This window comes from Pan troglodytes, chromosome 7 (genome assembly GCF_028858775.2).
Source record: "Pan troglodytes isolate AG18354 chromosome 7, NHGRI_mPanTro3-v2.0_pri, whole genome shotgun sequence".
NCBI lineage: Eukaryota > Metazoa > Chordata > Mammalia > Primates > Hominidae > Pan > Pan troglodytes.
Window position 1 is genome coordinate 9417774 of NC_072405.2, and position 17535 is coordinate 9435308.

Below are 17535 nucleotides of genomic sequence, written 5' to 3' on the forward strand. Positions count from 1 at the left end.
TGTAAGACACTTTTCTTTGTAAAATTGCATGTAAGTATGTTTCTGTGATGGCTATGATGACAATTTAAGGCAAGTAATGATATGCAAAATTAAGTGTATTTTATATTTAAGAATATTGCATCTGATTCTTAAAGTGGCTAGCACTATGGAAATATTAAGAAGAGAGCTTGGCTGAGGGCTCAATATTAAATATCAGGGTTATCTGCAGGAGACAGGCAAAGGGAGAGAAGCTATTCCAAATGTCCTCCTACCCAGAAGACTCCAAATGTCCTCTTACCCAGAAGACTCCAAATGTCCTCCTACCCAGAAGACTCCAAATGTCCTCCTACCCAGAAGACTCCAAATGTCCTCCTACCCAGAAGACTCCAAATGTCCTCCTACCCAGAAGACTCCAAATGTCCTCCTACCCAGAAGACTCCAAATGTCCTCCTACCCAGAAGACTCCAAATGTCCTCTTACTGAGACCGTTTTATTCTTTCTGAATTATCTGTGACCACTGCAAACTCTTCAAGGAGCTGATCAATACAAATGCCTTCAGAAGCTTCAGGGTGGAGTACACCACGACTTCACCACACATTTAAAAGGAAGCTATTGGAATAAGAATTAATCTACTTGAACTTTTTTATTCAGCCTAATTCTCAGAAATTTATATTCACCATGAGATTTGTAAAATACTTATAAGCAGCATGCAGAATGTGTACAATTACACCCTATGTGTGGCTCTGATCAAGGGCGAGCGTGCAGGAGAGTGGCCATAGCAAAGTCTTAGAAAATCACAATCTCCATGTTTGCTCCTTATCCCCACCCCTAGGTACACTTCTTCTTTGAATCCTCTTTTCCTAAGGAAAGATGTTAAATTCCACAATTAAGTCATTCCCATTAAGCTGTAGAATCATTAAGTAGAGTTCAAGTTAATCTTTTGTCTCTATGTTGAGGCACAGAACAGGGAACGTTTCATTCTTTGGGGACAATAATAATTATACGTTAAACATTTTTAAATAGGATATATTGTATTGACTCACAATGCATGATCAGATTTTTAAAAATTATTTCTCTCTGAGAGAAAAGAACTTTAAGCCTCCCAAGAGTTAATCAATTCATACACGTAAACTGCAGCATGCTAATTCTCCATGGCGATCCCTCTGTCTTCCTGTCTCCCCCTCACTCTTTCTCACTCTGTCTCCCTCCCTCCACACCTCACCCCTAGACTCTTGCTACCCAAGGCAGAGCATGCAGCAGCAGCAGCAGCATCACCTAGGAGCAGGTGAGTTGGAAATACAGATTCTCAAGCCCCACCCAAACTTGCTGAATCCGAGCACGCATTTGGCAAGGCCCGCAGAGGATTTTCGTGGGCATTACTATTTAAGAAGCAGTGTTGTAGACTACATATTTTTCACCCTTTTGCTAGGTCCTGAGCTACCCACAATCTGCAAAATCAAAGGGGAGACGGCGGTGGACGTGCAGAGCCTCAGAGAGCCAGGTGAGGGCGCTGTCCCCATGTCTGAGGCTTCCTGGAGCTGAAGCCAGTGGTTTCTACCCCGGAGGTTCCACCGTTTATGGCCCAGGAACGCTGAGACCTTCGCACTCCCCTCGCTTCACAGCCAAGTGTAACTGTAAGAAGCAGTGAGTCCGGAAATGAACAGCCAGGCCTTGGAAGCATCTCGCATGTGTGGGAACGTCCGCCTTTGCTACAGGCGTGATTTTTCATATGACTCAGTACAAGGGAGGGGACACGTGACATCACTTAATCCTTTACTAAACCCAAAGTTAGGATTCTTGCCTGTAGATTTCCACAGAATATAGCACCAAAAACGTTCTCTATGTCTAGATGGAGGACAATGTCATCAACGGGCCACTGTGACCACCTCAGCCCCAGGCAAAGCCCAAGCCTGCCTGCTCCAGCCGCCCGTGGTCCTCCACAGCCAGGACCTGCTTTCTGGGCTGGCTTCACCCCCCACCACTTCCACAGCCCAGCAGTGCCCCTCCAGGCTCCACCGTCACATCGCATGTGTGTTCCCTGCGCTGCTGAGGGACAGCTCACTGGGTCTTCCTGTTTCAAATTCTTGGGGACTCTGTACTTGAGGCTGGGGGTGCCAGCAGCTGAGGAGGGGAGGGCTTTCCGAAAGCCCGTCTGCCTGGAGGCTGTCTGCGTTTCACCTCTGTGTCCGCGTGCATCCTCACAAGGACATTCATTTTTAAGTTTTAATGTTAACTTCGTGCTGCGAAACTTATTATTTTAAAGAGAAAATATCTTAGATCCCTTATGAACTTTTAAGAAAACAGTCCTTATTCATAAATTTGCAAAAGTGTTCTGTGTGGATCTTTATATCACCTATCTATCATCTATCAGTCATCTATCTCTGCCTATCATTCATTTATCATCAACCTATCATCTATCTTCTGTCTGTTATCTATCTATGGAATATATATATATTTTGAGTTGGAGTCTCACTCTGTTGCCCAGGCTGGAGAGCAATGGCGCGATCTCGGCTCACTGCAACCTCTACCTCCCGGGTTCAAGTGATTTTCCTGACTCAGCCTCCTGGGTAGCTGGGATTACAGGCGTGCCATCATGCCCAGCTAATTTTTGTATTTTTAGTAGAGACGGGGTTTCCCCATGTTGGTCAGGCTGGTCTCAAACTCCTGACCTTGTGATCCACCTGCCTCGGCCTCCCAAAGTGTTGGGAATACAGGCATGAGCCAGAACGCCCGGCCTATCATCTGTTCTTATCTATCCTCTATCCATCTATCTTCCTATCTAATCAATATAGCTATTATTTATTCATCTATCATCTATGTATGTTCACCTCTCTGTCTCTCAACCAATCTATTTCTACATCTAGATCTACACATAGAGAGAGGAATCAGAAAAGTGTAAGCTTTAGAAATAGTATCTCCCAGCTGGGCGCCATGGCTCACCCCTGTAATCCTAGCACTTTGGGAAGCTGAGGTGGGCAGATTACCTGAGGTCAGGAGTTCAAGACCAGCCTGGCCAACATAGTGAAACCCTGTCTCTACTAAAAATATAAAAGTCAGCAGGACATGGTGGAGTGTGCCTGTCATCCCAGCTACCCGTGAGGCTGAGGCAGGAAAATCACTTGAACCTGGGAGGCAGAGGCTGCAATGCAGTGAGCCGAGATCATGCCCCTGTTCTCCAGCCTGGGTGATAGAGCAAGACTCCGTCTCAAATAAATAAATAAATAAATAAATAAATAAATAAATAAATAAATAAATAATAAAGAAATAGTATCTCCCGTCTTTTGGTGTCTAAATGAAGGCTGCTTTTAGAAAGGGGTTGCAGTGTTTGTTCTGCTTGGTCCACTTACGATTTTTTAACCCGGTCTTCTGCATTTCCAGTGGGACAGGAATGTTATCATGGGCTTGGTCCGCTTAGGATTTTTTAACCCGGTCTTCTGCATTTCCAGTGGGACAGGAATGTTATAATGGGCTTGGTCCACTTAGGGTTTTTTTAACCCGGTCTTCTGCATTTCCAGTGGGACAGGAATGTTATAATGCTGAAAACCACCGGAGTTCAGTTTGTTTTACAGAGGAAAATAGAATGGGGAGGTTTCCCCACAGTGTCCTTCTTTTCTAGATGATTGCTTGCCTATCATTTTATTCATATAATCTAAAAAGTTTTTAATCGTGCCATTTCCTTCAGTGGGAAAATTCAGTTCCATAGATGTTTCTAGGATGTGGGCATAGAGTGATCCGAACAAGGAACTTTGTAAAGTCTGCATTTAATCTTCTGGTTATTTAATGGGACAGAGCCCCTGGCCCATGTGAGAGGAAAACACAGAGGGGGCAGGTGCCGCACGCTACGTCCCTGGCGTGGCACATGAGCCGTCCAAATGCCCCTGATAACAGGTGGGCCAGCCGTCAGCTAGCAGCCCCAGTGGAGCTTCTCGGAATTCCAGACATCGATGGGAACGGCTCAGCCACTGCCTCCAATTCACAACTGTTTCTTTTGCTAAAATAAAAAATCCTGCTTTACTTGTCCTTTAATCCTCCCTCTGAAGTTCTGTGTCATCCATGAAGCCTTCTCTGTTACTCTGGTCAGAATTAATCATGTCTCCTCTTCAAATCCCCCCAATTTCTCATCCTTGTCAGGCACACAACTTTCTGTCTGGCACCATTGCTAGCTGTTTCTGTGCTCCTCTCCTCTTCAACATGGCAAGTGTCTCGAATGCCGTCTGTGTCTAATTTATCTTTGTCTTCACAAGAGGCGCAGAAATGCTGCACATCCCAAGAAATGGTGCTGACTGGAGCCGAGTTGGGTTGTGCCTAACTGAATGCAATGGATATGCCGGGCAGAGGCTGCAGGGTCTATAGGGTCTCTGGGCGTTTCGAGGAGTCCTGTAGAAGAGCTTCTAGGACCAGAGAAAACCCCAGGGCTAACGCTCTCCCAGCTGAGTTTTCTGAGGACTGGAAGGGTTATGTGAGCACAGAAAGAAGCCCTGGTCCTCGCCTTCATGGAAGACCTCCCAAGCCCGGGCAGAGCCTTGTGGCCACAGTCAGAGCAGCCCTGTGAACTACTCGTGCATCTTGCAAACGAGGCTCCCTGGGAGAGGAGCCCTGCGCTGCAGGTTGCTGCCTTTGGCACCGTCTTGCACTCCAGAGCCTGGGCTCCTCCCTGCAGCCGGGGACAGAGGCCATGTCCCCTGCAGGGTTCTTCACTGCAGCCTCTGGGCATCTACTCCTGTGGAAGTCTGCCTTCGCCCCATCTGGGCTGTCAGGATATGGAAGGCCACATGGAGGCCTCTCCATCACAGCACACCTGGACTTCCACACCGGTGTGTCTCCCTGCTCTGGGCTCCTGGGTGCCGCCTTCCCGCAGAAGCCTGAACCTAACTGAAGGGCCATTGCAGTCATCCTCCTGCTCATTTCCAAGACATCTCAGGCCTCCACATTCCCTTCTGCCTCTTCTTTGTGCTCAGACATTTCCACAGAATAGCCATGTTGCCTGACTTCCATTTTCCAGGCAAGATATGCCCTATAATGCAGCAGCCAGTACAGGGTATGTTTTTTATTTCAAAGGAAATAATTCTTCTCAGGGGTAACTGCTCAACAAAGTAATGGAAGACAGATTTGTCATCTCACACAGCACAACATGCAGTGATACATGGCACAGGCCTAGCTCCCGGCCCTCGCTAATCCCATGTTGGTGCTCTTTGAATTCCTTTGTGTTCTGCACTTGCCTTAAGGAGGTTTTTAAACAATTTCTTTCTGAAGGCCAGGTACGGTGGCTCTCGCCTGTAATTCCACTACTTTGGGAGGCTGAGGAGGGAGGACTGCTTGAGCCCAGGAGTTTGAGATCAGCCTGGGCAACTAAGCAAGACCCTGTCCTTACAAAAAATTTATGGGCATGGTGGTGCACACCTGTAATCTCAGCTACTCGGGAGGCTGAGGCGGGAGGATTGCTTGAGCCTGAGAGGTCAAGGCTGCAGTTAGCTATGATAGCACCACTGCACTCCAGAGCAAGACCCTGTCTCAAGAAGAAAAAAGAATTCTCTCTGGCTGAAATTTTCTTTCTGTCTATACACCCCTTTTTAGACAAAATGTTTTCAATTTATATATGCAATCTTCCAACTAGCCCTTGAATAACACATTATTCATAGCAAAGACACACAGTACCTCGCTGGGAAACATGAATCATAAGATCAAAGTCACCAAATTCAGTACAGAGACTTGCTGGTCAGCAGGACAGGCCCACCAAATGGCAAATGCAAACACAGGATGGGAGAGAAGGCACTGGCCCTGGCAACGCTGTGCGAGCAGAGCGTGGATGTGTCTGGTGGACTTAAAGATACGTGTACAGGCAAGAGAAAACCTCGTGGAAGAAACAGGTTCATCTTGAAGGTTAAAGCAGCTTCAGCTTCTCTCTCTCTGTCACTTCCTGGGCAGGAGGCCACAGGATTTCTCCTAGGATAACAGTGGACTGTGGGTGGAGGCCTCTTTTCCCCTCCTGTGGGAGAGGAGTCAAGCCTCAGGTCAGCAGAAGGGAGATGTTTCTCCTGCGGGTTAGCTGCGCGCTCAAGCACCTAGCGTCCTGAGTTTCTTCAGGGGTTCCTGCTGCCAGCCTAACGTTTCTAAATAGAGCACTCTAGGTTTCTGGCATCAAGGCTATGTGATCAGGGGTGAGGCAGGTACAAGGTGCAGCTCATCAGTCTGGAACAGCTCCCCATTCTGGAACAGCTCCTCATTCTGGAACAGCTTCTCATTCTGGAACGTCCAGTTGCTTTGCATTTTCTTCTGTCCTCCACTCCATACTCTCAGAGGCCATTGATCACAGTAAAAGCTGCACATCCTAGGTGGCTAAACCATAGAAAGATCACAAAGGTCTATTAGCACCCTGTAGCAAAATGGGCCACACTTCTCTCTGCAGTCAGAGTAGAATTCCTAAAACCCCACCAAATATTTCACCTTGAATATGCATGCAGGGGACTGAAAGTGCAGTGGCTGAGCCCGCACACCTGCCTGGAGGAGCTGAGGAAGAAAATCAAATTGAGACTTAAAGGATGCTAAGATCTAGTGTAGCCAATTTCAGGAGAGAATGCTAAGATCTATGGCAGCTGATTCCATGAGAGCATGCTAAGATCTAGGGTAGCCAATTCCATGACTGCACCTTTTGGACAAGAGGACATCTGATTTATTATGCCAAGAAAGGGCAATCAAGATGAGAGAGGTTTTGTAAGGCCAAAGCCAAAGAAAAAAAAAAAAAACTTAAGGGCTTTATTTTTGGAGATTTCTCCATTGCATTAAATTAAGCTCTCTGTAGCCTGATAGAAAACTTACAATCAAATCCTCATAATAACAAAGGTGTCGATGCAGCTGGTTTGGAGATAGGTGTGGCTGTACAAGGAACAGGGCAGCAAGGAGAAAACCCAAGGACATCTTGACTGACAGAGGGTCCAGGCGCAGTCACCCGCACGCTCTCTGGGCCCCACACTTCCTCTGACTCTGGTCCATATAGCAATGAAAGGTAGGTAGTGCCAGGTCGTGGGAAAGGTGCTTGCTAACATCAGGCCCGTATTCTTGGGACAGTTCCAGGACTCAGGACAGAGCACCAGTAGTGCCTTCTCAGCTCTTCTGTCCCTCAGTCTTCTCATCTGAAAAATGGGTGTAACAAGTCCTCTCTGCTCTTCCCTTGTAGGGTGTTTTGACTTGGGTTTTGGGCCAAATATGGCAATTCCAGAGAAAGGGTTTTGAAATATCTGAAACTTTAAATCAATGTAATGTTTAAGCTGAGAAATTTTTGAATTGTATTCTTGAAGTCTCAGATGCAAAAGAGAAGCAAGAAGAATCCTAAAGTCACTGAATTTTTCTTTTATTTGCAGGTTCTTGTATCGTGTGGTATAAAGCCTGAAATTCAGGTTGTGTTCACTGGGGCTTCTGGGCTGACAATTTGGACTAAATGAGAATGTATAGGAACTCTTGTCAAAAGATTCAATTTTCTTTTACTAAAATAAAGATCTATAATACTTGTTGCTTTTTAAAAAAAAGAGCACTAACACCTCTGAGCTTTGCCTCCTTGTGCGAGAGTAATGTATTAATAATTGAGGAAAGATGGCAAGAAGGTAAAAAGAGTACAGACAGAATTCCTGGTCCTAGCCCTGAAGGAGTTCACTGATTCTAATCTTTCCTGAAGTTACAACACGGTCCTAGACAGGCACACAAGCACACAGAGCAAAGAAACGAATTTCCTTGTTGAAAACATGTCGACGCTTTCTGTGTTTACACTCATGTTCACTCCAACATCCAGCTCCAGGCTGGAGACCACACGAAGGAGGCAGAAGCGGGAGGCAGAAGTCAGGTGAGCTTGTCTTGAGCACAGCCGTACTTAATCCAAACATAACCACCGTGTTCCTATTTTACTTACAACATTTCACAGATTCTAAGATGCCTTTTCTTTTTTTCACTTTTATTTTCATGTCTCTGAGGTTGGAACGCATTTTATCATGGATGGCCTTGCACAGTCACTATTGACCCAGCAAGATCCCAGGTGTCTCTCCCAGTCACTCCAGGAAGATGGTGGTACTATTTGTCAGACTTCAGCCGTGAGGCAGTGGGAATTCACAAACAGAGCAGATCCCCTCCAAGAATCCCATAGGCAAAGAAGCTCCCTGGAGCCCAGAGACACCCTGAGGGAAGAAGGACAGACACGTGAGACTGGCAAAGCGTCATCTGAAATAAAATCCCATATGCTCTGATGGCTTGGACCTGGATGACTGGAAGCAAGCTGGACAGAAAGAGCCAGGACTTTCCTGTCATCCCAGGACGCAACAGGACAGCCACAGCCTGGAAGCTTCAGGCCCCACAACATTCAAGGGCCCTGGGAGAAAGAAGGAATGCTGGCTGAGGATCTTTTCTTGACACCTTCTGGTAAAATCAAGATTACCAGAGAACATCAGCACTAAGCGTGCAGAGCCAGTGTCCGGGTTGGAACCGACTACCGGAGTGCAGGCTTGTACAAACGCTGCATTTTCAATACTCTTGATGGCAGTAAATAATGACAGGTGGAAAATTATGAATATTAGTGAGTCTGAGATTTAAAAATGTGTAAGAAAAGGCAGATTCTGTGAAGTTTTAGGAATTCCTTTATCAATGTATAAGGTATATATATATATACACACACACATACACTCATATGGAACATATATATGCAGATACATGCCAATGGAGTTAGATTAGAATCTACATTTGTGTATGTCTTAAAGAGTTTTTTAAAATGTACAAATTAAGCATGGTCATAACTGTTTTAGCAGCATTTTTTCAGTCGTGTGTACAGCTGTGGTGTATCTCACCACCAATGGCTTTTAGATTTAATGGAATAAAATACTGGATTTAATAGAGTGAAGTCTGATGTCTGTGTCCTTCTAAAATTCCTATGTAGAAACTCCTACCTGAAAAGTGATGTTATGAGGGGTGTTAAGGGGTAGGGCCTTTGGGAAGTGATTAGGCCATGCGGGCAGAGCCCTCTCAAATGGGTTTAGTACCCCGTAAATGAAGCCTAAGGGGGCTCATTCACCCCTTCCGCCATGTAAGGATGCAGCAAACAGGCTCCATGTACGAGTCAGGGAACCCTTAGCAGACACAGAGCCTACAGCACCCGGATCTCCAGCTTCCAGCCTCAGAACTGTGGGAAAGGCGCGTCTACTGTTTCACAGGCCCCAGTGGTGGAATTTTTGTTACAAAATTCTGGATGGACTAAGACCTATGGCTTCAGGGTTGACTCATTCTCACATCAAGAAAGTGCTACAGTTATGACAATCTTCATCAATCATAGCCTAAATTACCCCTGAAGAAATTTAGGGAGGTTTCAGATTGTGTTTTCATCTCAATTGAAATGAGTTTTATCTATCTTCAGGTTTCAGAAATTAAATTTGCATTGTGGACAAATTCAAGAAAGGTATATTTTAAATGTCTTAAAGTCAAAGTAGATTTTTTTGATCTACCTTTACTATACATCCCACAAATACAGTCATGCACCCCATAACAATGCTTGAGTCAACAACAAACCACATATTCTACAGTAGCCCCATATACTACGGTGACCCATACACACACACACTCATGCATGGTACATATATGCCGATGCATGCCAAAAGATGTAGATTAAAATCTACATGGAGACAGAAAAGCAGATGAGTTTGTCTTGAGCACAGTCATACTTAATCCAAACATAACAATATTCCAATTTTACTTAAGAAATTTCACAGATTCTAAGATGCCTAACAACACATGGCTCTGTCATTAAGTGAGGCATGACTGTACATACTAGCGGGTGAGGAAGACAGCAAATGTTCAATTAATGTTTGATGATTGACCAAATCAGGTGGGATGGTGGGGGGTGGGGGGTGGAGGATAGGGGAACGATTTGTCAGAAGTTTTGGTGAATCCAAGGTTTCACTCAAGTCAAAATAAAAATATTCATAGAGCCCAATGCAAACAAGAAAACACACAGACAACAAAAAACAGAGAACGACAATGACAAAATGGCCAAGCAGGAGAGCAGCACGTGTTCCTGACCTGGCTGCAGCTGTCCCTCAGGCCCAGGCTGTCCCGGACTTCACACCGAACCCAAGGTTATGGCCCCCATCCTTCCTCAGCCTCTCCTACCCTGACCACACAGTCGGTCGAGAGCCTTTCTTGATAGGAAAAAGAAATGAAAAGCTTAGCTCATTTTAACAGAATCAAAATGACCCAGACCTTCACATGTTTGTGTCACAAGAGCTAAATCACATATTATTTGATGATCTTCCTTTATGTCCAGCTTGGGTTAAGGGAAGCATTAATTAGAGATGAAAATTGTTATTTTTTTAAACATAAATTAACACTAAGTAGGTGAGTCATTTGGTGTCTGAAAAAATAAAACCTAAATAACTCCAACTTCAGACACACCAGATAATACTCTTAAAGTTCCTTAACTGACTTTTAAAGTCAGTTTTTTCCCATTGGTGATTCCTACAGCACCAGAGAAATCAGCATCTCTGTAGGATCAATGTGTTTGTGTCTCCAGGAGCTCGGATAAAGCCCTGGTTGTAGCCGAATGATTAGTTGTGATACCTTTTAAATGCTCTTTTGGGTATAGAAATGCTGACTTAGAATTTATGATAACACAGAAATCGGCTTATAGAAATATATGAGAACTATCATATCCAGGAATTAAATGAATCCACTCATAAATAAAAACATATTGATATCCACCTGTTAAAGGAGAGGAACTTGATATCTTTCTCACCGACAGATAGCAAGACAGGCACATGGAAATTTTATGCTTGCATACACTATGCTTAGGGAAAACAGGAAACAAACTTCTTTTAAAACCGTTTTATTATTAAGCTTGCAAAATTCTCTCTCCCATTCATTTAAATATCTGAATTATTCTTGAAGATCGTATGTTACGTATTTTCATTTGTTTTTCTGCTTGTTTTTGCATATGCGGCATAAATTGTGAGCAAAACTCTTGAATGGTGTTTCATATCAAACACAAATCCTCGTGTCAAGCTCTGAGCAAAGTCGTGAGGGGAGAAAGTATCTCCCAGCAGGATTATTCACTCCTTCTGTTGACGTCATCTACCCATCCACGCCAACTCTGGCCGCCCAAGGCCACCAAGCTAATAGCACTCAATGGTGTTCCGCATGTACCCTCCCTATGGACTTACCAACTCCTAACCACCCAGCCAGAGTGGGCCTGTCTCCTGCTTCTCACCCTGCTCTCTGCACATTAAAAGCTGGCTCTTCTGTGCTACTGGCTAGTTTTTACTAAGGCATGCATATGTTTCTCCTCCCATAATACAGATGTGTATATTCACATGGGCCTTTGGAATATGTCCATCTCATGTGCAGCCTAGAAGCTCCTCCATATGGCTCTGTCCACCCAAAATGTATTAGGAGTGACTGATAATTTCAATCAGTTCTCACTTCATCTAGTATCAGCCTTTTCTGAAATTTAATTTCCTCTCAAAAAGAAGCAATGACGCTTCTAAGATCAGGCAACCTTTCGCCTAGGCAAATGACAAACCTATGCAAGTGACAAATTTCTTCCACCATTGAAAATCGATCCATTGGAAATATTCATCATTCCAATCAATAGGGAGCTTGCGTAGGGAAACATGTGCGACTGGGCCGAGGCGGGCAGATCACGAGGTCAAGAGATCAAGACCATCCTGGCCAATACGGTGAAACCTCATCTGTAACAAAAATACAAAAATTAGCTGGGCGTGATGGTGCTCGCCTGTAGTCCCAGCTACTCAGGAGGCTGAGGCATGAGAATTGTTGAACCCAGGAGGTGGAGGTTGTGGTGAGCCGAGATCATGCCACCGCACTCCAGCCTGGGCAACAGAGCAAGAACCCATCTCAAAAAAAAAAAAATTGTGCTAGTGTAATCATCCTTAACCAAAAGCAAACGACTATTCAGAGACAAATGTGGGTATTTGGGCTCTAGTGGATTTGGGGTTAAAATTTGGAAGTTTGAAAAAGCTAAAGGTTTCTCAGAGCCTCTTTTTAAAAGTAAGCTGCATAAGCTGCCATTCTTTATGAGGCCTCGTTTCATTCCCCTTAAACATGGCCTTGAAATTCCGTATGTGGGAGAATACACGAATATTGAATCAAAGGTGCATGGCTGGCATATTTTATGAAGATTCCCTACAATCTAACTATAAAGCACCACCAGGAAAAAAAAGATTACTTTTATTCTGGTTGACACAAAATGATGCATCAGAGCTTCCAGTCAAAACAGACATTGTTAGGAAATGTGATAATTTTACTCCAACATTTCCCCTTGCTTTCAGAATTTTTACAAAGATATGGCTCCAGCAGGCACAATGTGGGTACCCTTTTCTAATATGATCAACTGAGCAATTCGTAAATTAAAATAAGAAAAGATGAAATCGCATTTAAACACCACCACCACCTGGGCTTAGTAAAGTTGATATTCCACCTACTTGAAAACTCAGGAGCACAAAATATTTACATAAACCCCAGGGATCACAGCATGCTTCTTAGTCACCATGGCATCCAAATCACTTCATAGAGGAATAGCTCTGAATGGCTCTACGACACCGATTGATCCCTCACAAGGCAAATACGTAGGAGGCGACTGGGCGCTGGAAACCACACAGGTGACAAGAACGCGGCTGTAAGGAGGGCTACGGCCCCTGTTATGGCCTAGCTTACAGGCGGGCTGGAAAGGTGGACGTTTCACTGGTAGTTAACCAGAATCCCATAGAGGAGCTTGTGGTGGGAAGCCTCTCCTGGTTCAGAGATTAGGAAAGGCATCTCGGAGCAGCACTGAAGCTGAGGTATGCAGGAGCAAGTCGCGTGGAAACGGAGGAGATGGTGGGGAAAGCCACGACCAGCAGAGCCCTTCAAATGCCCGAAACGCAGGGCCCTGAGCTTCCTGTGCTCAGCTATCAAGAGGGACTACGGAACTTGAACCTCAGATGACGTCGGGGCTGGGGGAATGAAGTTGGAGAGAAAGGTGGGCCGTGAGTTTGAGAGGGTTTCCTAAGCTATGTTAAGGGATCTGGACATCTTCCCAAGGGCCAATGAAAGATGAGAAATGAATTTAACATAAAGCTATTATGGAATGCATAGTTTCCAATGATCATTCTCACAGTTGTGTGAAGACACAGGACTCTCCAGCTGGTCAAATAGGGTGCAGAGTGATGACTGAGATGCTGCCGTCCCTGTCTGAGGGGAGTGACTTCGGGGCGGCAATGGAGATGGCAAGAAGACACGTGCTTGGAAGCACGTGCAAGAATCAGAGCCTCAACTTAGAGCTGATTGTCCTTAAAAAGCAGCACCCCACATTAGGCACAGTCTAACCAGAGTGATGAGAAACCAGGCTCCCACCCACACGAGGGTGAGGACAGTAAAGGCTCCTGATTCAGTATCACGTGAGAAATGCTGACAGAAGAATAGTCCAGGTGGTACCTGGGGAAAACCTTGTTGATTTGGGAGCAAATATGTGTAAAAGCTATCTACAAATACAGGCAAAGCTGCCCTATAAAGAGTAATCTTGCTTGGCTTCAAAGAGCAGAACTAGGGTCTTCAGTGAGAAGCGGCAGGGAAGTCAATCTTACCTCAGCCTGAGAGAGAATTCTAACAGTGGAGGCGGCGAATCAGGCTTCCTCCAGGACCAGGACAGGGTGACGTCAGCCTGAGAGAGCTTTCTAACAATGGAGGCGGCGAATCAGGCTTCCTCCAGGTCCAGGACAGGGTTACGCCAGCCTGAGAGAGCTTTCTAACAATGGAGGCGGCGAATCAGGCTTCCTCCAGGTCCAGGACAGGGTTACGCCAGCCTGAGAGAGCTTTCTAACAATGGAGGCGGCGAATCAGGCTTCCTCCAGGTCCAGGACAGGGTGACGTCAGCCTGAGAGAGCTTTCTAACAATGGAGGCGGCGAATCAGGCTTCCTCCAGGTCCAGGACAGGGTGACGTCAGCCTGAGAGAGCTTTCTAACAATGGAGGCGGCGAATCAGGCTTCCTCCAGGTCCAGGACAGGGTTACGCCAGCCTGAGAGAGCTTTCTAACAATGGAGGCGGCGAATCAGGCTTCCTCCAGGACAGGGTGACGCCAGCCTGAGAGAGCTTTCTACCAATGGAGGCGGCGAATCAGGCTTCCTCCAGGACCAGGACAGGGTGACATCAGCCTGAGAGAGCTTTCCAACAACCGAGGTGGCGAATCAGGCTTCCTCCAGGACCAGGACAGGGTGACGTCAGCCTGAGAGAGCTTTCTAACAATGGAGGCGGCGAATCAGGCTTCCTCCAGGACCAGGACAGGGTGACATCAGCCTGAGAGAGCTTTCTAACAATGGAGGCGGCGAATCAGGCTTCCTCCAGGTCCAGGACAGGGTTACGCCAGCCTGAGAGAGCTTTCTACCAATGGAGGCGGCGAATCAGGCTTCCTCCAGGACCAGGACAGGGTGACGCCAGCCTGAGGGAGCTTTCTAACAATGGAGGCGGCGAATCACGCTCCCTCCAGGACAGGGTGACATCAGCCTGAGAGAGCTTTCTAACAATGGAGGCGGCGAATCAGGCTTCCTCCAGGTCCAGGACAGGGTGACGTCAGCCTGAGAGAGCTTTCTAACAATGGAGGCGGCGAATCAGGCTTCCTCCAGGACCAGGACAGGGTGACATCAGCCTTAGAGAGCTTTCCAACAACCGAGGTGGCGAATCAGGCTTCCTCCAGGTCCAGGACAGGGTGACGTCAGCCTGAGAGAGCTTTCTAACAATGGAGGCGGCGAATCAGGCTTCCTCCAGGACCAGGACAGGGTGACATCAGCCTGAGAGAGCTTTCCAACAACCGAGGTGGCGAATCAGGCTTCCTCCAGGACCAGGACAGGGTGACGTCAGCCTGAGAGAGCTTTCTAACAATGGAGGCGGCGAATCAGGCTTCCTCCAGGACCAGGACAGGGTGACATCAGCCTTAGAGAGCTTTCCAACAACCGAGGTGGCGAATCAGGCTTCCTCCAGGTCCAGGACAGGGTGACGTCAGCCTGAGAGAGCTTTCTAACAATGGAGGCGGCGAATCAGGCTTCCTCCAGGACCAGGACAGGGTGACATCAGCCTGAGAGAGCTTTCCAACAACCGAGGTGGCGAATCAGGCTTCCTCCAGGTCCAGGACAGGGTGACGTCAGCCTGAGAGAGCTTTCTAACAATGGAGGCGGCGAATCAGGCTTCCTCCAGGACCAGGACAGGGTGACATCAGCCTGAGAGAGCTTTCCAACAACCGAGGTGGCGAATCAGGCTTCCTCCAGGACCAGGACAGGGTGACGTCAGCCTGAGAGAGCTTTCTAACAATGGAGGCGGCGAATCAGGCTTCCTCCAGGACCAGGACAGGGTGACATCAGCCTGAGAGAGCTTTCTAACAATGGAGGCGGCGAATCAGGCTTCCTCCAGGACCAGGACAGGGTGACGCCAGCCTGAGAGAGCTTTCTAACAATGGAGGCGGCGAATCAGGCTTCCTCCAGGTCCAGGACAGGGTTACGCCAGCCTGAGAGAGCTTTCTACCAATGGAGGCGGCGAATCAGGCTTCCTCCAGGACCAGGACAGGGTGACGCCAGCCTGAGGGAGCTTTCTAACAATGGAGGCGGCGAATCACGCTCCCTCCAGGACAGGGTGACATCAGCCTGAGAGAGCTTTCTAACAATGGAGGCGGCGAATCAGGCTTCCTCCAGGTCCAGGACAGGGTGACGTCAGCCTGAGAGAGCTTTCTAACAATGGAGGCGGCGAATCAGGCTTCCTCCAGGTCCAGGACAGGGTTACGCCAGCCTGAGAGAGCTTTCTAACAATGGAGGCGGCGAATCAGGCTTCCTCCAGGTCCAGGACAGGGTGACGTCAGCCTGAGAGAGCTTTCTAACAGTGGAGGCGGCGAATCAGGCTTCCTCCAGGTCCAGGACAGGGTGACGTCAGCCTGAGAGAGCTTTCTAACAGTGGAGGTGGCGAATCAGGCTTCCTCCAGGTCCAGGACAGGGTGACGTCAGCCTGAGAGAGCTTTCTAACAATGGAGGCGGCGAATCAGGCTTCCTCCAGGACCAGGACAGGGTGACATCAGCCTGAGAGAGCTTTCCAACAACCGAGGTGGCGAATCAGGCTTCCTCCAGGTCCAGGACAGGGTGACGTCAGCCTGAGAGAGCTTTCTAACAATGGAGGCGGCGAATCAGGCTTCCTCCAGGACCAGGACAGGGTGACATCAGCCTGAGAGAGCTTTCCAACAACCGAGGTGGCGAATCAGGCTTCCTCCAGGACCAGGACAGGGTGACGTCAGCCTGAGAGAGCTTTCTAACAATGGAGGCGGCGAATCAGGCTTCCTCCAGGACCAGGACAGGGTGACATCAGCCTGAGAGAGCTTTCCAACAACCGAGGTGGCGAATCAGGCTTCCTCCAGGACCAGGACAGGGTGACGCCAGCCTGAGAGAGCTTTCTAACAATGGAGGCGGCGAATCAGGCTTCCTCCAGGACCAGGACAGGGTGACATCAGCCTGAGAGAGCTTTCTAACAATGGAGGCGGCGAATCAGGCTTCCTCCAGGTCCAGGACAGGGTTACGCCAGCCTGAGAGAGCTTTCTACCAATGGAGGCGGCGAATCAGGCTTCCTCCAGGACCAGGACAGGGTGACGCCAGCCTGAGGGAGCTTTCTAACAATGGAGGCGGCGAATCACGCTCCCTCCAGGACAGGGTGACATCAGCCTGAGAGAGCTTTCTAACAATGGAGGCGGCGAATCAGGCTTCCTCCAGGTCCAGGACAGGGTGACGTCAGCCTGAGAGAGCTTTCTAACAATGGAGGCGGCGAATCAGCCTTCCTCCAGGACCAGGACAGGGTGACGTCAGCCTGAGAGAGCTTTCTAACAATGGAGGCGGCGAATCAGGCTTCCTCCAGGACCAGGACAGGGTGACGCCAGCCTGAGAGAGCTTTCTACCAATGGAGGCGGCGAATCAGGCTTCCTCCAGGACCACGACAGGGTGACATCAGCCTGAGAGAGCTTTCTACCAATGGAGGCGGGGAATCAGGCTTCCTCCAGGACCAGGACAGGGTGACGCCAGCCTGAGAGAGCTTTCTAACAATGGAGGCGGCGAATCAGGCTTCCTCCAGGACCAGGAGAGGGTGACATCAGCCTGAGAGAGCTTTCTAACAATGGAGGCGGCGAATCAGGCTTCCTCCAGGACCAGGACAGGGTGACGCCAGCCTGAGAGAGCTTTCTAACAATGGAGGCGGCGAATCAGGCTTCCTCCAGGACCAGGAGAGGGTGACATCAGCCTGAGAGAGCTTTCTAACAATGGAGGCGGCGAATCAGGCTTCCTCCAGGTCCAGGACAGGGTGACGTCAGCCTGAGAGAGCTTTCTAACAATGGAGGCGGTGAATCAGGCTTCCTCCAGGTCCAGGACAGGGTGACCTCAGCCTGAGAGAGCTTTCTAACAATGGAGGCGGCGAATCAGGCTTCCTCCAGGACCAGGACAGGGTGACGCCAGCCTGAGAGAGCTTTCTAACAATGGAGGTGGCGAATCAGGCTTCCTCCAGGACAGGGGTTTGCT

The 17535-nt window shown here is 47.9% G+C and overlaps 1 long non-coding RNA gene across 2 annotated transcripts; it reads right to left on the reverse strand.

Moving 5' to 3' along the window:
* Nucleotides 1-607: 607 nt before the first annotated feature.
* LOC112204168 (uncharacterized) lies at nt 608-16793 on the reverse strand. Of its 2 annotated transcripts, XR_002937648.3 has the most exons (4): nt 13587-14060; nt 10030-10148; nt 6796-8141; nt 608-6315 (listed from the first exon to the last, which is right to left on the reverse strand). It is a non-coding gene; the product is annotated as an uncharacterized LOC112204168 (long non-coding RNA). The 2 variants fall into 2 exon arrangements; XR_002937647.3 differs by lacking the exon at nt 10030-10148 and having other exon boundaries at nt 13587-16793.
* Between the last annotated feature and the right edge of the window lie 742 nt (nt 16794-17535).